Here is a 22,678-nt window from a genome sequence, read left to right as displayed (position 1 = left end):
CCTCCAGGAGGTTCATGTTGCCGACGGTCTTATCCATAAGGCACTGGAAAGTCGCTGGCGCTCGGGGATCCCATGAAGCATCCTGACAAACTCATAAAAACTCAAGGGACAGATGAAAGCGGTCTTCTCATGATCCACTGGATGCATCGGGATCTGGTAGTAGCCACTCCGCAAGTCCAGGACCGAAAACCGCTTACTCCAAGTCAGGCAGTTCAGTGCCTCGTCCACCCGGGGCATGGTGTACTGGTCCGGAATAATACGGGTGTTGAGTCGAGGGTAGTCGATGCACCTTTGGACATCCTCATTTTTCTTCCAGGCGACGACAATGGGAGAAGCGTAGAGGCTCCTGGACCCGTGGATTATCCCTGCCAGCAGAAGATCATCCAGATGGCAGCGTACATCCTCCAAGTCTCCTGGGGCCAGGTTTCAGGACTGTTCCCTGAAGGGAGTGTCATCAGACACCCGGATGCGATGTTCCACTCCGTAGGCCTTGCCAATATCCCAGGAGATTGTTGAGAATGCCTCGGCACGCAGGGCGAGCTGCTCCCTCAGGTGGTCCTTGTCCCTCTCCGAGATCGGGGAGTGTCCAAAGTCCAAGGTTTTCAGATCCAACACCCTCTAAAATGAGCTGGTGGTGACACTCGCCTGTGCTACAGATGTAGTCAGGTGGAAGTGTGTGATGATGGTGCATCCTGGTACACGGATGGTCCCATTGGTCACATTAATGACTGGCACCTTGATGGTCTTCAGGTCAGTTCCATCCATTATCAGCAGGGTCCGCTGTACCAGTAAACCCCCTGGGAGCTCTCCATGTTCTGGTGCCTCTATCACCAGATGTCTTGGTTGTTGCTCCCCACTGAGTCGCACTCTGCCAGGAACCATCAAAGTCGCGTGTGCCAGGATTGTGATCTGCCCGAACCTGGTGTTGCAAACATTTCCAATTGGTCCATCAGGTGGAGCTTTGGACCGGATCTCTCTCTGCAAGTACACTTGTTGGCACACCGAATGCATGGACAACAAGCTGGCATATTGTGGTCCAGTCATCTTCCGACATAATGCCGCCAGTGCATCAAACATCAAGGAATTAGTTCCAATCATCACCAGTGTTGCGGGATATTCACTTTGACTGTTGCAGACCAGAACCAGGGTGCTGATAGAAGCGCTGACTCCAGCTACATCATGTGGAAACTGCAGTCTGACCAAAATGTAGTGCAGATATTTGCAAGGGGTGTATGCCCGCGCCGAGAAGGTTCAGCCCAGCCAAGGGCTCCAATGGGATATGCGCCAGGTGTTTTCTATAGAACGGCTCATAAACAATGGTCACTTGTGAGCCGCTATACAGAAGCGATTGTGCCTGTCGACCAGCAATGGCAATTGTCACAGTGGTGGTGGCCCTATCATCCCATCAGGCATCGCCCATGATGATCGGGTGCTGCGCTCGCTGGTAGTTTTACTACAAATGATCTTCCTCTTGGGTGGACTAGCCGGTCTGGGAGGATGCTGGTTCCCAGATGACTTTCTCACTGGTGGTGTCATTGCAGCCTTGGGACCATCTGGTGGCGCAGACTTGTTGGTATTCGCCTCTACTCGATTGGAGCATAGTTTTATTGAGGATTCAGGTGCTCCGCTTCCTGGTCCTCGCTGGCGTTTCCCACCATTGCGTGTGTTGGACGATTCAAGGCCTGGAACCTTGCCTCGACTTGATTGTAATCCGGTGGATTAGTGCACATATGGAAGGTGTGGCCCTCCTGTCCACGCCTCTGGTAGAACTGCTGAGGCTGGAGCGGTGCAGGATGCCGGTGATTCACCTGGGGCTGTTGTGGCTCTTGAGTGCACCGGAAGAGCTGGTGTTCTCTCTCTCGGGATGGCGGTGTAGAGTCTCTCCTGCACTCTGGTGGCCCGGATGTCATTACAGCTGGTGGCTTGGCCTGCACCCTCTGAGCTGCATTGCCTGGATGGTTTGGCACAACTCTTCTACTTGATGTCACAGATCATACTTCTGGGCAGCATATGGAGACACCAGCTGACTTGGTAAACTGTACACTGTGTCCTCCATCTCGCCCTCCACAGTACGCACCTATTGGACCAGTTCATCAAAGGGTGGTGTTCTCTGGGTCCGTTCTCTGAGTCGTAGCTACAGAAGTAATAGCGGCAGAGATTTGGCTCTGCGCATGACCTGTTGCAGCCTGACCAGGTTCAGGCTAGTCGGCTCAACCCCCTTCCATTGCAAAGTCAGCTGAAGAATTGGCTCGGTCCTCACAGGATATTCAGAAAGACGCTCACCCTGTTGGGGGCAGATGGCATAGTACTTCACCATGAGCTCTTCACTGGACTCGGTGGCTCCAAACACTCCATCCAGCGTGTACATGATGTCTATCGCTGTGGGGTCTGGATAAGTGGCACGGAGAGCCTGAATGACTCTCAATGCAGGACTGCGCAGACTCTCAATGGTGCGATGCCTCTTCTCCCGTTCGGTAGCCCTCCAGTCATGCATCATCTGGTTGGTCTGGTCTGCCCAAAGTTGGTACTCCTCTTCACCCATCGGGGGTTTGGTTTCTCCACACAGAAGGGACTCAGGCGGACATAGGGGTCATGCTCAGATGGTGTCGTGATGCCTGTGAGGGACTCTAGGGACTCGGCCAACCTGAGCACCCGGTGTAGAGATGTGCTCCAAGGGACGTCACCTATGATAAAGCAATGGTCGGGCTTAATCCCGTCACCCTCAGCCCAACTGGCTACCTGAAGCTGATACATAAGGATGGTACTTGTCTGTCAAATAAGGTGGCAAATCTGGTCAAATTAAAAAACAGTGATTATAATACTATATACAAATCCCTATCCAAAACTTGCACACAAAAAACTGATTGCAAACAAACTGAAACTTATGCTAGCAAACTATACACTACCCCAGGAAGGGAAGAGGGTAGGTATAGGGTAAGTATGATATGACATGATATGTTAGCTTATTTATAACGTACTTAATGCCCATAGGTTTCTAAGCACGGACCAGGGGACCGAACCTGTGTTGCTCTGTGTCGTCTTGTTTCCGAGGCGAGCACGTTGCAGCTGAGCTATCCTCCCTAGACAAGTAAGTAGGATAGGGAGCGTATAGGCACACCAAAGGTGATCTCAACAGTGCCTCCAAAAATGTAGCGGGGTCATCCTCCAATGCACCTTATAGGGAGACAGGTGTAGGCGGGCACACAGTATACAAATTAACCCATCACTTAAAACTTGACCGCCTCTTACCTGTCTCCACACCCCACGCTCCTGGTGTTAAGATAGATTTCTGAACTCTGACCTGGGGGCAGAGGTTCAGAAGGCCAGCCTAGTTTCTTGGAACAGGGTAACCTTCTGGACAAGCCAGACCAACCAAGATAGCATTGGCGGCGGTCAAGACTAGGTCTCAGGAGGGGTGAGGGTGACTGAAAGACCTCAATGAGCACACAGAGTAAAGGACACTTACAAATCACTCCCAATCAGGTGTAAATATATAAAATACAAATACTTTTATTTCAAGGCCTTTGAAACCACACAATAATAATCACAGTAATACTTTTAGATCAATGCACTCCTATCTAAAGACATATATACAAGACCAAGTGGCCACAAACTAAAATAGCAAAAACTCACTCCTTGAAACCCCACGTTACAAATGTCCCAGAGCTGGGGTTAGCAGCTTCAAAGTCCTGGCTCCTAAACACTGGAACACTCTCCCTACAAATATCAAGAATGAAGAATCCTTTCAGCGCTTTAAGAAATCTCTAAAAACCTGGTTATTCAACCAATTTTAACAGACCTATCCCATACCAGCTCATCCTGACCACTCACCACAACAACAACAATACTATCAGTGTTTATGTATTAATTGTGTACTGCTGACGTGATGGTATTATTCCAATGATTGACCTACTGACTGCTTATTCTATTGTTCCTAATTGTCTGTAACTATGCCGTGATACCTCAGGTTCTGGGTGTATAATACATGTAATAAATAAATAAATAAAATAAAAGGGGAGGAAGCAGGTGGTGCAAATAGTCTTTAGGCAATTCTGCATCAAATACAATCTTAATTGAAAGACCGTCCAGTCCCTAAGATGACAGGGGCTTAGTGCTCAAATGTACTTGCAATGCTGCCGCACGCGGTAGTCCAGATGGGCTTCCCAGGGTCTTTTCAGAGGTCTGTTGCAGCTCAGGAAGGTGGGTGAGGTGATGCAGAATAAGTTCCCACTATTTGTGGAGCAGGTTCCAAGAGTTGGGAAAAGTTTGCTAGTTCACACTAACGAGGAAAAGGAGAAAGGCCCTCAGGGGCCACTCGTGCATAAAAAGGGTTGGATGCGCTAGGGGTAACCGGTAAGGATTGCTGGTACTTACCGACCCTTGGCGCACTCCAGACCAAACTTCGGCAGTCGAGTCCAATTCGGTTGCAGGTTTAAATGCGACAATTTCGGCGGCTCTGTGGCTTTCAGCGTCGAAGTTACAGCATTGATTCCCAAACGGGACAGTGGCAATTTCTCCACTCCTGGTGGATGGATCAGGCTAGTTTCACTGCATCAGGCCTCAGGGGTTGATGAAGGTATGGATGGTTGTGGCGTCTATTGCATATTTACACATGCATAGGATTGGTATGATTGAATATATCATTGGACCAGGTGTGAACCTGACTTGGCTGATAGATAAAGTGGCCATAAGTAATTAGAGGAACTAGGACAACAGCAGGATGGTAAAACTGGTGTTGCTCGGGATTGTATACACAACAGGTTTAGCTGTCAATCTACAGTATGTGCCCAGAGTGGGTGTTACCTAATGGATCGTTAATGGATGTCAGTTAGGGCTCGGAAATGTAATACTGTGGATACGTAGAAAACATGCATTAGACAAGCATGGAGTGGAGTGGCGAAAGAGTATACATGTACATTAGCCAGACAATTAATTGGTTGTTCGTGGTGAACACAATTGGTAGAGGATACAGTATGCAGATTAGCAGAGATCAGCAGTGATTCAACAAGGCTCTGTTAGGAGTCAATACAGATAGATACTACAGTGCAGGATAGAATTGGTGGCTGGAGGGGATGGGAGAAAGACAGGCAGCTTAATATGCGAGCATCAACGTGCATCCGTGCCTACAGAGATTCATCATTATTAAGTGTCAGGTACCGAGCGATCCGTTAATTTCTGTGCATGAAGGCAGGCATGAATATGGCCAGTATATAAGGTAGTTCAGGTGCGAGTAGTAGCACAGTGGGTATTCGCGCTACAGTAAGTCTATGGGTGTCGTACCTTAAGGCGTCTGGAGGTGATACTGGTCGGTTCAGTTCCAGGGAGTGTTTAGATGCAAAAGTCTTTTCATTTGACTAGAACTCTGGCGGGTGTATGTCGATCTGCTTTACTAGGCGGAGGAGGCTGAGGGTAGTGTCCTGCGCCATACTGCCGGTGCGGACAAGTGCAGACAGGAAGGGGCATTGGTGGTTGTGGGCCTTTGGGGGGGTGGGCCAGCTTCCGCCTCCGACTCACCTTGCAGGCTTTGTCTCGTCACTGAGGTGGTTACTAGGCAACCAAAATAAACAAATAGCGTGAGTGCTAGGCGGTGGCCATCTTAGGTCACAGGACTTCAGCGCCACGGCTCCATGAGGTGGAAAGCGGGCAGGGGGCACTTCCTACCTTGATGGAAGCCCGATGGGCCTTCATGGATAGCCATTCTGGGCAATAAATCTGGGGTGCAGGCAGCGCTGATGGGCTCCGCAATCAGGAGTGGGATGGATGAGCAGCAGGGCTGCAGTCTACCTGCCCCTGCAGCAGACCGACTTCATGTGCACCGCGGGGCTGCAAGATGATGCAGGGCTCCAACCCTGTTGGAAATAAGCTGCAGCTGGATAATAGTTGTATCTTTCCCCCTCTGGCTCGATGGGACCAGCTTTTCCCCCATCCACCTTGAAAGAATAGACTCTATCCTGTGCTTTCAGGTCTCATGTGTGGGGACCAGGAAATGGAGCTCTTCTGCTTGTAAATATGAAGGTTTTATGCTGTGTGCCTTGCAGGTTTTTTTATTGCCTTTGCTAACTGGAAACATTCCGTCTCCACTCGTCCTTGGCAGGGCTGCTCACAGTGTCTACAATGGAAGCCCATCTGTGCTTCAAATGGACCAATCTATCAGCCTTTCCCCATTCACTTCAATGCACTGATGGCTTCCATATTTGTTCTTATGGCCGTCCATATTAGTCCCAATTAAGCATGCACAAGCTAGATATGTGTAGTGATAGGCGTCTTGCTGTTTCTGCTTAGCAAAGGATATACGTGCGTGAGTGTCAATACTCTGTCTAAGTGAGTCATAAGCATTTGTTTCGTGTCTATGCAATGAACTATCATGTTCATGTAGCTTTGTGCATGGATGCCTATATGCTTCATGTCCACTGCATCTATGGCATGATGTCAGTGATGACAGTGATGACGTCATCAGGTTCTGCGAGGCTGTAGTCAGTCAGCTTGTTTGATTGAGAACAACTGCATTTCCTCTATGTTGTCAATCAGGTATTGCTTAAATGCCTGTCTGGGTGAATATCATTTCTCACATCAGCCATACATCAATGATGGTGAGTAAGGGTCGAGGAGTGATGTGCATCGCTCATTTCTTTGTCTTCAGGCTGAGAGTTAGGTGGAGGTCATGAGGGCCACACTTGTGCTCCCCACTTCAATCCTCCCGCTGGTCAACAAGTCAACCACACTCCCCAAACAACCCTCCCTGTTCACATGCAGCTTCGGGACCCAGACTTTGGTCACTCCTCCTAGATGTCCATGGTACTTTTCATGCTTGTCCAAACTGCAGGTTATATAGCTGCAATCTCCACCCATGTTACACCGACCCATTTTCCCCAATAGTCACATCAGTTATGAGAAAAAACAAACAATGTGCCTGGCGGGAACAGACACTGCGCTGTAATTTCACATCAAATGCATCAAATATCTGTGTTTCTTCGTCATCTTTCATCTCCATGTCCAGTAGTACTTTCATCCCTATAGTATTTTCAGTAGTCTTCCTACATAGTGATATTGCTACTCTGATGGCACATAAGGTGAAAAACACTAGTATCAATGCTGCTCGTAGTACTTTCAGTCCGTTAGCCATCCACAATGGTATCCAGGAGAAGATGTATGACAGCCAGTGGTCATCTTGTCCTAAAGCATTTGTCTCTGCCTCCATTTTAGCATATAGGTCTGATAATTGTGTGATAGTCTCTGTTAGAGTTCCATTTTCTTCGTCATGGGAGGGAATGTATGTACAGTCGGAAGGCCCAATCGAAGCGCAAATGGTTCTATCTGAAAAGACTTCATTTTAAAGCTCCCAAGTGAAAAATAATGATTTATAATGACCAATTTTCTATCGATAGGAAAACCACCATTGTAAAGATCTTTTTCCATTCAGAGCTCCAAAATGAGTTTTTTTTATATTTGGGGGGTTTAACCCCCCTGAACCCCAAATTGTTCCTCCCCTCCCCCTGTTACCACCCACCACCTTCAGCCCCACTCTCTCCCGTGGGATTTCTCTGAAATCGGTGTTTTGCCACCTGAACCCCCATCTCTCAGCCCCCTCCCTCCCCACACAAGACTCCCCCACCGAGACTCCCTCAAACCACAACACAACCAGACACACAACACACAAACCAACACACACACACTAGCTGTTCTACTTGCCATCCGCTTCCAGGTCCCGCTGAGCCTATCAGCCCAAGCGTGCACCTGTGTGCGGCAGGGGCATGACAGTTCGATTTAGAAAAACCGCTCTGTGCGGTCACGGAGCAGTCTTTCGAAATTGATCTTTTCATGAAAAGATCTTTATAAAAAGATCTTTTCACCTAGTACTGGGTAAACGCCTCCTTCCATAGCCATAAAAAGGTCCAGGACGAATATGTTCTGTAGGGCCAATAATATGACAACTCTGAACTCTTCATGATGGCATTGAACCCCTTAACTGTCGAGTTTATTTTCTGCATCAGTTCCCATCATGTGATCTGGAGCCCCTTGGCGTTCACATTTGCCTGAATGGCTCGAACAACAAGGGATAAAAAGAACATCTCGTTTCTGCTGGACAGCCTGTGCTCTTGTGGTATGGCGTCTAATGCATCTTTCATTTTTGATGACACATAGTTTCCTCTTTTCACTCTTGCCAGCTCCACAGATCTCTTCTTCCTCTTAGGGAACCCATCCACTTGTATGTTCTTTCGGGGTACTACTAATTCTGGTGTGTTCAACTCTACTAAAGAGCACACTCCTCCCCAATTTGGCAGCAATTGCATGTATGCCTTGGACCCGCAGACCCAGTAGTGGTCCATTAATACTGTGGTGCCGACCTTCATGCCTAGTATCTTTGATATCCGCTTACATCCTTTATTTTCTCCAACCTTCAATGGACCATCATTCTAGAAGCACAATGAAGCACTCTTGAGTGGTAGAATTGGCATAGGACCTGGTTCATTCTCCACCCAGGTGAGCAGTTTTGCACTTGCTTCCCATTCCTTGAAGCAATCGTCACTCTCCCTCTGGCCACTTCTACTGGAACTGTTAGGAGTGCATGTGAATTGCTTCCAACCATTCCCTCTTTCATCCTTCAGCTGTGTACATGTGTCCATACACTAGTAACTGCGGCCTCTCCCAGCATCCTGGCATGCCTCCTATCTCCTTTTGTCCTGTCGTGGGGTATTGCAATTCCTTTTGTGTTACTTTTCTGGCTTCTCCTTTTTTGTAGGCCATCAGGAATGTACTCTATTGTCTTGTCAGTGCTCCAATAGTCATCTATCATCTCTTGGGTCTTGATATAGTTATCTTCATATGGGAATTTCTTCTGTGACATCCATCCTAATGTTTCCCCTCTTCCTTGAAATCGGACTCTGGTTGTACAGAGTGACAGGTGCATGAGGCATTGTGCTATGGCTGTTGGAATGTCTGTTGCTACGAATGTTCTGGATGTACTCATGGCATAGGGGATGAGAGAGCACACATAGCAGCTCTCCTTCGTGGTTTCTTTCCCACCTTAGTTATGTGCTTATACCCCATGTTGTTAGATGATTGGGCTGAATTGGTTAGATTGGAATTTACCTGTTCAAAATCTACATCTGTACTACGTTTGAGTCTTTTTTACTTTTTGGCAGCATTAATCATCTGACCAGATATGACTTCTGTGAGAGCAGGGATAGGGGTTGCGTTAGTGGGAACCAAAGCATGTGAATGCAAATCAAGGATCTTGCGTAATACAAAGAGGGTAAAGCGGTAGAGACAGCAGAAGGCACAAAACATCAACACAACAGTTCGAATCACAAATTCCATTTTTATATTGCTGGATATCCTCTGTGTCGTCCAAATGTCTGCAAAATTGCCTGAAAAGCCTCAAAAACATGGTGTTTTAGTTTAGTGTGTTAGTTAAGCTCTCCTTCTGTACTGCTGCAAAAAACAATCGCTCCCACACCAAACGGATTTTGGGCATATTCAGTAATGTAATAATGGATGAAATTCAGTGGGTCAGGAGTGGATATGTTCGTGCCACATAAAGAAGAAAAGCATAAATGAATATCTGGGTGGTATCATCCGTTCAGTGTTGATCACGAATTTAAGAAAGTGCCTCTCAAAAGGTGTGTGCAGATACAAAACCAGGAATCCAGGCCAATATCCTTACTTTCAGAATAAATGCCTAGTGTGAGAGAAAAATAGTGTGCCTAATCTAGCTCTGCGTTTTGCTCTTCTCTAGCTCTGGTCATAAACTAGGTTAATCTTCGCTGTGGTGCTTCTCCTTCTGGTTGTTCTCCTTCTTGCATCAAACCGTCTTCATTTTGGCAGGAGGAGGTCTCACCTCAACTGGGCTTGAGGTCTCCAATGTAGTTCCAGGCCTTCTTGCCACTTAGTTTGACCATGCGATCAGTGGCTTGTTCTACTACAGCAAAAGGTCTCTTGAACCTAGGATTAAACAAGGGCCTTATGAAGTTTTTTAAATACACAGAATCCCCTGGATAAAGAAGCAGTTTCAAAGCAGTTCTGAGTTTGATGCTGGTGTGTTTTCCTCAACCTTCATCGACCTCTCCCACTGGGACTGCAGCTGTTGAGAGCTAAAAGAGGCACTGCCATCATCGAAGCAATGCATTTGTGCATTTTATCACCTAAGACAACAGCAGAACTATAGGTGTCTGTCAGCGCTCTAGTGCGAGGAGCAAGTGGGAGTTGCATGCGTCGTCCTGTCACCAACTCATGAGGAGTTAAATGGTGGTCAGATCCATGCTGGTTATGCAATGCAAACAAAGCTATGGGCAGGCAAAAGGATGGCCTTGTTTAATATGGCTTTAATTTTGGCAATTTTCTCCTTTAGCAGGCCTTTGAGGCACTTGCATATTCCATTCACCTGTGGGTGATAAGCACATGAAAGCTTATACGTAATTCCCTGAGGGGCTCTTATGTGTTCAAAAATCCCATTTACAAAATGAGGCCCATTGTCTGAACGCAGAACCTTGCACACCCCCAATTGTGGGAACACCTCTTAAAAAAGGAATTTTGACACTCTGACGGCATTGGGGTGTGAAAAGGGACTAGCTTCGATCCACCGGGAAAAAGGTCATACAACCACTAACCTTTTGCGGTACCCTTGGCAGATCTGAATCATGTCTACATAGTATACAAGGAGGTGTTGGAAAGGCCCAAAGGGGCAGGGGTATTGCTCCTCGTACTTCTCGCAACGTATGGCATGCATTGTATTGTTTACACACAGTACAAATATCCATAAAATACAACCACAAGCCTTAAACGCAGCAAACTGCACACACTTCACTACACTGCAACAACAAAACAAACCACACATAGACTTGCACAACAGCACACAACGACTACCAAACAAAAAACACCCTAGGCCCAGCCAACGGACCCCCCGGGCTGAGGCTGCCAACAGCACATCACTACTATCTTTCCATTTTTCAGCTCTTTCCCACTGACTCACCCCCTGCCTTTTTCAGAGCCGCCAGAGCTCCATGGGACCACTCCGGTGGTGATAGTGCACGGTACAAATATCCTTTAACATTAACATTAACATAAATGCGACTATATGCTCTGCCATATTTGGACAAAACACTCTTCCCCAATGTGTGCAGCAAGTACATCCCTACTTAAGTGAGTGGGATGGTGTAATTGTGTAAGTGCAATTGGCAGTAATGCTGCTGGGATCACTGGTTTGCCTGTGCTCTCCTGTCACTATAATGTGTCTGTAGGGGATATCGAATATCCTCTCCTCACCCATAGCTCCTTTTTGTCTAGTGGTGCTCTCCCCTGAAATCCCATTATCTGTGTGGCAGGTAGTGCACAATACCCTTCCTTCAATATCATATTGCGCACGCGTATGCTTGTCTTAGATGGGGTGTCAAACTCATTTAATTCTGTAAAATATGCTGCAATCTTTGCTTCTGTATCTGCTGCTTTGTTGCCATGGGAATCTAAGTCCTCCCCCCTCGTGTGTGCCTGGCACTTCACGACTGCTATTGCAGTTGTAGTGCATCTATGAGCTTGCCCAATAAGGGCGCGTGCTGCACTGGTGTGCTGTCAGCACATCGAAAGCCCCTCCACTGCCATGGTGACAATCCAGCTTGCACTGTAGACAGCACGTGGGCTGAATCAGAGTGCACTGTAACCTCCGTATCTTTGCATGCTTCTAATGCCATTATGAGAGCCACTAATTCTGCTGCCTGAGCTGAAAAATGTGAAGGCAATCTCACGCTTGCTACTACTTCAGCTGTCCCATCTGGTTTCATTTTCACCAATGCTGTCCCAGTATGCCTTTCTCCCATCACCTGGTCTATGGTCGATGACCCGTCACTGAAGAGTAATTCCCTTCCTTCAAGGGCATTCTCCCCTACCTTAGGGATGTTGTCATAATGTTCCATGAACGTAGTACAATCATGCACATAGTCTCCCTCCTCTACTGGATCAGCTATGAACATTGCTGGGTTTACAATTCTACATCTCACTATTTTTATCACCGGATTCAAAATGATCACCTCGTATCCGGATGCCCTCTGGTTAGTCAGTGTGCTTCTGGGCCTCTCCAGAATTGCAAAAAAGGGCATGCTCCACGTAAAGTGTGGTACCGCACCCCATTGTGATATTTGCTGAATTTCCCACTGTGAATGAAGCTGCAGCCAGTGCTTGTTCGCAAGGGTAATGTCCTCTCATTACTGGGTCTAAATGTCAGCTATTGTAGGCCATTGGTTTGCGTTTTAGGGTTGTCTTTTGGAGTTTGAGCATGAGAACAGATAACATTTGTCTTTGTAATTAGGAATCCCTAGTATCAAGGCTTTGCATATTGCCCTTTTCAATTATTCAAATGCTTCTGTGTGTCTATCAGGGGCAACACGTTTGTCTTGGAAGCAAGACAATGTGGCGCAACACAGGTTTGAATCCTGATCCCGCGTTTAGAAACCATTCGCTGGTGTTAAGTGCATTATAAATGACCAATAAATCAGTAAATAAATAACAGATCATCGCCCCCCCTCTGTGCCTCCCAAAGGCCGCTTAATAGAGGTCTCGTGTTTGTGCTATAGTCGAATACCCAGGTCTTTCAATAATTACAGAGGCCTAAGAATTGCTGCATCTCTCTCATTGTCCATGGTGACGGCATTCTGAAGATCGCCTCCACCCGTTCTGGGGTCACCTCCCGAACCTCCTGTGATATCAGCTTTCCAATATACAGCACTTCCTTCAGGCACTACTGTAATTTTGCTTTGGCTACCTTGTAACCTTTTTCCACTAGCACTGTTAGTATATGCACTGTGGACTGCACTTTCATCTCTATACTGCAGAGTGGTATAGAGAAGAAAGCGTTCTTCAAATATATTAGTGTGAAATGGGTAGTTTCCGGCGGAACGCTAGCTAGAGTTGATGCTGGATTGAGAACTAACAGGAATTCTGACTCAACAATCTGGGTCATAGATTTTGAATAAAAGGGTGTACTTCTTGAATAAAATGCCAAGATCTGCTTGTCGCCTTCTTCACCGGGTACATCGCTGTATCACACTGCGACTCTGAAGGCACCAAGATTCTCTGCCTCACTAATGCAGCAATCGTCTCATAACTGCCTTCGTCTGCCACCCTGGATAAAGGTAATTGTCTCGCTCTTGATAAAATAGCACCTGCCTTGTGTTTTATTTTGACAGCTCCTACCCCTTTAACAGGCCAACATCATATGGACTGCTAGTCCATAGAACACTGAGCACTCGCGCCAAATCTTCCTTGAGGAATGGTGGTCGTGCCTTTTTCAACAAGACCATTCTTTGTGGTACTTCTCTATATTGTATCCTCAGCCAATAGGTCATGCTCATGAAGAACACTGTCTCAATGTCTGAATGGTCATCTCGAAACAACTCCTCATCTGTCAAATCAGTCAGTCTGTGCCCTTCTCCTATCGTGATTATTGTCCTCCAGGCTCATCCTGTGTTGTCATTCCGGTGCAATACTATTCTTTCTTCCCTTACTATGACCGTCTCCAGTTCTATTGGAAACATCTGTCCTTCTTTTTCGTCTAAGGGAACCTCTGGCTTAAACAAGAACTCATTGGGTATACGCAGCAGCTTTCCTTGTACCCCTGGAAGCCATACTATCAGCACTTCCACTCCATACTGAAATAACTCGGGATTCGCTGGCATCCCCCGCAGTACAGTTTGCCCGCAATATGCCTGAATGATCTCCCTCGCAGTCATGTAGTGAATTCCTGGAGTCAAGCACACTATCCCCTGATCAGTAAATGAGATGTTCATTTTAAGTCAGCAAATCATGTCCCTACCCATTATGTTAATTAACAAGGGGGTCCTGGGACTCCCTGTGCCAGACATTAGTCCTGGTTACGAGAGACTTACCCAGAGTCTTTAGCTCACTATCTTTCACAGAGAAGAAATATCCCAAACATATCAGTCTTTGTCCTGCCCTAGGGCAGTCCAGCACCGAAATGCTAGGCAAGTCTCCTCTGAACAAGAGTACCAACAGAAACCCCAGACACGTGTTTTGGTCTGGTTGGACCTCATCAGTAGGGTGGATCTGTGCCTCTCTAAGTATAGTGAGCCCATTATGTTTACAGGTGTCTGTCGGGAATATAATAATGGCATTGTCAAATGTTCTCCTGTGGAGATCGGACGTTTGTCAGTAAAAGGACCCTAATCTGTATCCCCAGAGAATCTCTTTGCATTCATGGCAATGCCTGACATCAGTGACCTCCCCTCCCTAATACAGCGTCTTTTCACCCCTGTATCCACAAGAAAAGAAAAAGTCTTGTCACCTATTGTCACCCCTGTACGTGGTTCCTCGTTCAGGTCGGGGGTAACGGATAGGATCGAACCCATCAGGTTTGTCTGTGGACTATCCTATTGTGGGTATAATGTCATCCCTGTCCCGGTAAAAAGGTAGCCCCCCATTACAGTCATTCCCCCTATTTTCTGTATGGAAGTCTGCATTGCAGAGGCTGTGTGTGTCGTGGCTACAATGTTCTGCTGCATCAGTGCTTGCTGTGCTGGCTGTGGCAGCTGCACGTGTTCTTGTGCTTGCGTTGCATATGCCATAGGTTGATATGGCTGCAGTGGCATGCTCTGTGCTAGCACTGGTTTAGGCGCATATGACTGCACGTGCATGTGATCATGGACATAATAGTCGGCTTGCTTTGTTTGTTATATTGGCTGGTGTGTCACTCCCCCATTCTGTTGCATTCCACCCTTACTCCTGCATATTTGTGATATGTGACCCATCCTTCTGGATGTCCAGCACTGTGGTGGACCCCCCATTGGTCTCAGGAGTCCCCCATTAACTATGTCTCCACCTTGTTGCATTGGTTGTCAAAACCCTCCCCCTCGTCCCCTTTACCAGTTATCTATGTTCCCCTTCCTCCAAAGCCTCCCCCTACTGTCTGCGGTTGATTTTGCATATTGTGAACCATTCCATCTCCACTTGTCAGCTTTGCCCCTTCCATTGTGTATTTCGACAGCTTCTTCTGCACTAACCTCGCCTCTTCCTGCTCTCCTCATGCTTCTTTCTTGCATTCTCCTGCATGAACCGAAAAAAGTGCACTATGGTTAACTGAATTTCTGACCATGGTTTAGCCTCCATTTCCACCAATTTCTTCAATTGCTTTTGTACCTGCTCAGGTAGCCCTTGACATAATATGTGATAGAATAAATCCACTGTTTTATCCCACGATTCCCTCGTCTCAAGACGCTAACAATCTTGTATCTCCTGAACGTATTGAAGTGGGTCTTCATCCTCATGCATTATGTCACAGGTGTCTGGGTACTGTACCCTTAGAGCTTGCCATACGGCTGCTCCAGGATACCCTGCCCTTTTCCAAACATCGTCCGCTACCTCCCCAAGAATAGCTGAGAGTAAGCTCTTCATGGTGGCCACTGCTAGCATCATCCCTGCCATCACTCTTTCTAGTTCGTGAATCTGTTTCCCAGTTCCAGCTGTCAACAAGGACAGCTTACATCTCAAATTAAAGGTATCCATCTGTTGCCGCAGTATATATTGCTGTCATCCGCCACCCTTCTCTAGTAATGGAAACTGGGTCAGTCTCATTCCCCCCATGTCTTTAGTGGCTGTGAACACCCTTGTCATGTCTGTCCGTCTCCATCCTGGCAATGCTCTGGGCCTCTGTGCATATGGGGTAACTTTGTCTGCACTGTGCGATCTGTCCCTAGGACGCTCCAGTCGTCCTTCGGGTTCCCCCTCTCGTGTCTTGCCCCTCTCCCCACAATGTGTCTCTATCGAGGCTTACTTCCCTGGAGGGGCGGCAGGGCCTCCTCCCTTCATTATCATCACTTTCCTGTCAGTCTTCATCTGATCCCATGGTCCCAATACTATCGTCACTGTCTTCTTCCCTCTCGTCCTCAAAACTAAGCCTTCTTGACATTAGCTTCCCCCGTAGTTTCTTCTTCACCCTCTACACAGAATCATGTTGCCCCCCCCCTTGCCAGAGACCCTGCTGCACTCCTATTTGTCATTGAGGCTGCTGCACTATCTCTCCTGCTCCTATAAAGCTAACCTATTCTTCTTCATATCCCCTCTCCCTCATCATCATTTGAACGTGTTCATTCTGTTATAGTGTCTGCTACTTCCTTAGAATACCTCACTCTACCTCTGTCTCTCTCCCACTCTTGTCTTCTGTCCTCCTTTTCTTCCTTGCATCGGCTCTCTTTAAAGAAGTGCTTGATTTCCAACCTTCTCTTTTCTCTCTTTATTTGCAATTGTCTCTGCTATTCTTCCTCGGCTTTGCTCATCGCAGTTTCCTCTAGTTCCCTCTGCCTCTTATTTTCTCTCTCTTCCCTTTCCCTCTCATCTATTTGTTCTCATTCCCTTCGCAACCTGTCGTGTTCCTTATTCTCTTCCCTTTCTCTTCTCTCAACTTCCTCCATTATCTCTGCCCACTCTTAGCTTCTTCTTCAGTAGCCTTACTTTCGAAGCTTCGTCTCCTGCCAGTCCTAGCTTGTTCGCAGTCCTCCCGTACAATTTAAGCAATATCTGCCCGTCTGCCCACTCATTTGTCGGGACTACTGCTTCATGATCCCCACTATGTCCTGTCTTCCCTTCACCGTCTTATCTCAGTTTTGCTTGCAGGTAGCTGCGCTCTTTATGTTCACCACTAATAACATCTGCTTTCTTATTTGCTTGCTTCGCGCTGCTAAGTGTGCCTTCGCTGCCATACGTAGGTGGTGCAAAAAAGGGGGTTGGCATTTCCTGCCGCTGCTTTTAATTCTTTGAAGGGGTAAAATCCCGGGTGTGCTTAGGCCATGCCCCCTAGCGAGAGCCCACCCTTGCCTAAGGGGTGGGGACTGCTAAAAGAAGTAGAGCTGGGGAGCACTGGCATTATTACCTTTGATGCGCACAACCCCTCCTTTTAAACAAAAGAAGGGGCTGAGCGCACCAAAGGTGTGACACCAGTGTGCCCCAGCTCACACCCAGCAGGCAGCCTTTTTATTCAAGGAGCCACGTGGTGCAATGCTTTACCACGGGCTCCTGGAATGAAAGTGCTGCCTGCTGCTGATGGCTCTATACTCAAACAGGAGGAGGGCTGGACTGCTCAGCTCTCCTTTTGTTTCCGAGTAAATAGCCATCAGCCAGCGTGAGGAGCTCAGGGGCTTCATGCTAGGTGATGGCTATTTACTCAGAAACAAAAGGAGGGCTGGGCAGTCCAGCTCTTCTCCTGTTTCAGAGTACAGAGCCATCAGGCAGCCCGCACTGCACGGTTGCACCTGCTGCTTGCAGGCGTACGCACTTCGGTTTTGAAGCCTTTCCTTTTCTTCTAATCCAAAGTGCTGACACCTGCAGGCAGCTTGTGAAACCGTGCAGCCGCTACACGGGCACCTGCAGGTGTCAGCATGGCTGGGGCTAGTCGGGGTTGGGCCCCGGCTAGGCCTCGGCTCGGGAGCCTGTTCTGGAGACTGCTGGGGCTCGGCCCCAGCTAGCCCCGGCCCACTTAAAGCACTGCCAGGAGGGATCCGAACAGCTTGGAATAACAAGAAAATTATAAACCTCCTTGCCCAATTTTGGTAACATGGATGGAACGGCAAGCTTTTCTCTGAAAGGTTGTGGATCAATGGTTAGTTGAAACACAGCGAAAATACAATTATTACCGAATGATAAAAGGGACTGTCCTGTCAAGGTTGTATCAAAAATATCTACTTTATTTATATCACAACAGATAGTTCTAGCAATGCTACGAAATACAATCCACCGTGTAAAGGAATGCAGAGGACAGACAGTTTCAAAGAAGGAAAAGGGATGCACTCTGGATACTGGCAGGAGGGTAGTGGGTACAGTTTAAGTTTACTTGGCTTCAGCACAATGGGAACAATGGGTCTTAATATGTCTCTAGGGGCCTTCTGGAAAGGACCGGGGGGCAAAACCAGAATGTACCTTGTGCTGTAGGTGTTCTTGATGCTCGACAGGGTGCAGTCAGCTTCAGGGCGCTTTGCAGGCTTCTGTGACAGAGTTTGAGATGGGGGTCTGCTGCAGAATTCAAGCGGCAAGATGGTTTGCCGGGAGAAGCGGGACGAATGGCTGCAGGCTAGCCTATATGGCGGTTCGGGAGCTGGAATCATTGTCTTAGTGCTGGTCGGTGGTTCTGAAGCACTGGTCGAGGTGTCTCAGATGTCTTTAAGTGATTGCGGCTTGACAGTGGTCAGCGTTGCAGTCAGTTGCAGCTCGAAGAACTCGACTACTCGACTGGCTTGAAAATGTCTTTTAAGGAGGACGTTGCTAGATGCTCCTTAAGGCACTTCTCTCAGCTTCTTCAATGGGCTTGTGTCATCCTTTAAGGCGGACAGTCCACAGCTGTGGAGTGTGTTGCAGCAGCTGCCTTGTCCTTGGTTGCAGGTTCAGATACCTTATGGCACTTCCTATCCAGGAAGCATGCTGCAGATCCTAACAGGGCATGCGTGCTGGCTAGGTATCAGTTCTGGAGCGGCTGGAGGGTCCTCTGTGTTCTTTATCTCCTTCTGTTCCCTGGGAGATGTTTAAGGGAGGGATCTTGCTTTCCCCATCTTTGGAAATCCTGGCCTTCCTTCACTGGCGTAAGATGTAATGCAGATTGTACCTTCAGCCAGGGTGCAAGGTTGTGTTTTTCTTTCTAACTTCTTGTGAAGTTTTCAGATGATCTGCCAAAAAAGGGGCTCAGTTCTTTTTTAAAGCCAAGTGGCCCGTCGTGATTGGTGTAGGCTAAGCCTACCTTAATGAACCAATCCTGGGGTACCAACAATCTCCTGTATGCACGAGGTCATAACCAGAGTGCTTTGCAAAAGGAAAGGTAAAGGGGTGAAAACCTGTGATACTAAGTTCCACCCATTTCCCTGTCTATTGTTTATAAAAGAGTCTCTCTGATTAATGGATCTCTCTTTGATTCTTGATTAAGGCGGCAGGTCTCTCTTGAAGCTGCAATGAGACCAGACTCTCTGGCTCCTGCAAATCACATTTTCGTACCTTATGAATGGGGTCCCCCTACCGGGGTGGCCTAATGTAAACACCAGCCCCAGAAATGACAGTTCACTGCCATTGATACTGAGGGCTGGAGCTGGCTTCAGGTTGACACAGTTACATATGAAATGTTGTTGGGTTTCCTGTCTCCTTTGTTAACCTCTGCAGCCAGGCCCCATGTGGGCCGGTTTGAAGTACACTCCATTGGTATGTTAATCGCTGCCACCAGCTTCTGGGCTTAACAAAAGAGCATGGTGGATTCTTGAGCTATTGTTAGTTAATCAGGCTGGCCATGGCAGGGGGAAGGTTGCCCCCCGCCCTTCTTGGAGATGACATGGTGCACTCCTGGCTGTCACATTCCAACTGAATATGACAGCGCAGACTGTTCCTGTAGGCTGTGTCCATCCAGATTACACAGGTCTATGCTTTTGTCATGGTGTGAGCATAGGAAAATGTGTGTGCATTAGCCCCACACATTTTCCTGAGGTTGGTCTATGATCATTCCATTTAATAAAAAATGTCAAAAAGCCCAGGCTAGCGCACACCCACCATGCGTATTGTCGAATTCCTCACACACGGGGTACATTCTCTAATTGTTACCCTTGGGGTCACCGGTGGAAAGCCATAGGCTTTGGCTTTCCAGATGGCTTTGGGTGTCTCTTTTCAATTACCTTGGCCTGGTCGCTGTCTCTCTCCAGGATTCTCAGGCCTGTACTCCAGCTTGGTTTCGATATCCTTTATCCACTGTTGTACTGTTTCCTTCCAGACACCAATTGATTTATTTATGTTATTTTTAAATTTTTTGCAGCACACAAAGCCCTGGGGCATATAGGCGCTAGTTACAGTTACAAGTGATTAGAAGTAACATGGTTGCCAGACGAAAATATGATAGGTAGTCCAAAATGAAAGATACAATGAAGTAAATGACATTGTGATTTGCGTCTATAGGAAAGAGTCTAGGACATGCCCTGCCTACTGGGTCCAGTTTAAATCACGGTGGGCGAGCAGGGACACAGCAGGCAAATATAGAGAACAGTAATACAAGGGACATGCCGGAAAAGCTGCACCTAGTGGCCTGGGGGCTACATCAGCAGTGCGACCCAATCAAGTCTAGAGTCAAAAGTATGGTGTTGCGAAAGTTGTTGTAGTTACAGGACCAGCCTTTTTAGTACAATGAGCGAAAGTCATAGGGGGTCATTCCGAGATTGGAGGCAGCCATGGTGCTGTTAGCACCATGGCTGCCTCCAATACCGGGTCCGGGTCCGGTCTAGTTGAATGGGGACTTACCAGCACATTCCGATCTGTGCGGCGGACCCGGTAAATCCCCATTCAACCAACCATTCCCCATTCCCATTTGAGCCCCCATAGGGCTCAATGGGAATGGGGAAGGCGCTAATTATGGGCCCACAAATAGCGGGCCCGTAATTAGCGCCCTGGTCTGACCACATGTCCTTTGCGGTTCCCGCTAAGGGACCTCGGAATTGGGCGGTAAGGGTTTACCGGCACCGGTCTCCTTACTGGTGCCCGGTAACCCTTACCGCCCAACTCGGAATGAGGGCCATAGACAAGTATTTCCGTGGGCAGTACCTTGGTAAGGATAGGTGAAGTCGGGTGCTGCTGAAATACCAGTAAGCAAGTCCGGGTTGTAGGTTGGGAATATTAGGATTAACCTTACAATCGGATGAAAAGCAGGCACATACCTTTGTAAACGGTCGTGCCGGAAGCCTTCCTGGCCCGAACAGGCCAAGACAGGAGTAGAAAAGGCCCTTAAAGGTAGCCCTTTGAGGGGGCCGACTTCAACAGCCAGCTCCCCTGACCAGAAGTAAAGAAACGTTTCCCCGTACAATCTCCCTATTGTGTAGACGGGATTTCCGCAGCAAAGATCGCAGGAAACACAGGGAAGGCTGCAGTGGCCATATTTGACTGGAGCAAGCTTCCCATGTTGTGTTTCAGAATCTCCCTTTGTGTCAATGGACAATGGGTTGGCATGTCTGCTTCCTCCAAGTTGGCCTCTCATACTGAAATGTCCAAGCCCTTTTTATAGTGCCTAGACGGGGGATATTCCCTAATGTCACTCCTTATTGATTATTCCCATGTTGATTTGAATTTCTGATACTCATTTGATGTTCTCTGGGCAAACCTAATCCTACTTATTATTACATTATATGGGAAAGCTTGATATCGATAAATTGTCTGATGTTCTCTGCCACCGGTAATGAGAGCCGGCAACTTTTCAAAGGCATGTGAGGCATGCAGAGCGCATTGATATATGTGGCTCAGTACCGTTGCTCTGTCTCTCTGATCTGCTGGGGATCACGCAGTGGGGTGAGCATTACTCCTAGGTAAAATTCTTATGTCTTTCCTTGAAGGCTCACAAATCTCATGTGTCTGCAGATAAAGTCTTTACACATGTTTTTGGTCTGGTCCTGGATCATGGGCATCCCTGTGACAGCCTTCTGGGAGTTTAAGTTTTGCAGGTCATTATCCCACAGAGTGGTCTCTGGGCCTTATTATGGCATCTCTGGAGGGACAGTGTTCCCGCATGATCCTTCCTCAACTACCCTCTGGGATGCACATCAGTTAGCAGTCGGACAGACATAGTCCATGGTGGCCCGTTTCACCCACATGTCAGGACAGGGAGTTTGGTCAACTCACCTTGTGTAAATATGTTCCCTTACTTTAGTTAGCAGAGCCCTTATTAAGAGATTGTGGAAAATGTTTAAAAAAACAGGGCAGACTGCAATATCTTTATGAACGACTGTAAATAATACCTCCTGCAGTATATGGAAACTTTCAGAAGTGGATTTAACCACATAATAGTAAGTATATCTAACCAATATTAACTGGACAGGTTACAGAATAGAGCGTTATCTCCCAGGTGAGAGCGGCGCAACCTTCAGATCCTCATTTAGGGCAAACAGATGTAATTTGGTGTTTTAAAAAGCATGTGGCGGGAGACCGTAGCGGGCTCTCCCCCACGGCCCTGCCGATTCCTGGGCCTCCATTCCCCGCCCCCTCGACCTCACAGCAGCCCTGATTGGTGCCCTGCACCGATAGTCAATACCGGTCTACAGACCTGGTGTGTACGTGCCTCACCTGCGCCATTATTTGAAAAACCCCACACCAGGTGAGAGCGGCGTGACCCTCAGTTCCCCATTTAGGGCAAACAAATGTAATTTGGTGCTTTAAAAAGCATATGGCGGGAGGCCTCCCCCGCGGCCCTGCAAACATGTGTAATTTGGTGTTTTAAAAAGCATGTGGCGGGAGACCGTAGCGGGCTCTCCCCCACGGCCCTGCCGATTCCTGGGCCTCCATTCCCCGCCCCCTCGACCTCACAGCGGCCCTGATTGGTGCCCTGCACCGATAGTCAATACCGGTCTACAGACCTGGTGTGTACGTGCCTCACCTGCGCCATTATTTGAAAAACCCCACACCAGGTGAGAGCGGCGTGACCCTCAGTTCCCCATTTAGGGCAAACAAATGTAATTTGGTGCTTTAAAAAGCATATGGTGGGAGGCCATAGCGGGCTCTCCCCCGCGGCCCTGCCGATTCCTGGGCCTCCATTCCCTGCCCCCTGGACCTCACAGTGGCCCTGATTGGTGCCCTCTGCCTGGCAGCCCCGCGGCTAAGGGCCCCTAGGCAAAGGGCAGCTCCAGCAGAGGCGGCTCCAAGAAGTGTCACCAGGTGTCTGCAGGGGAAGCCAGTGAAG

This window comes from Ambystoma mexicanum, chromosome 3p (genome assembly GCF_040938575.1).
Source record: "Ambystoma mexicanum isolate Mex_15411 chromosome 3p, UKY_AmexF1_1, whole genome shotgun sequence".
NCBI lineage: Eukaryota > Metazoa > Chordata > Amphibia > Caudata > Ambystomatidae > Ambystoma > Ambystoma mexicanum.
This window is presented reverse-complemented; position numbering follows the sequence as displayed.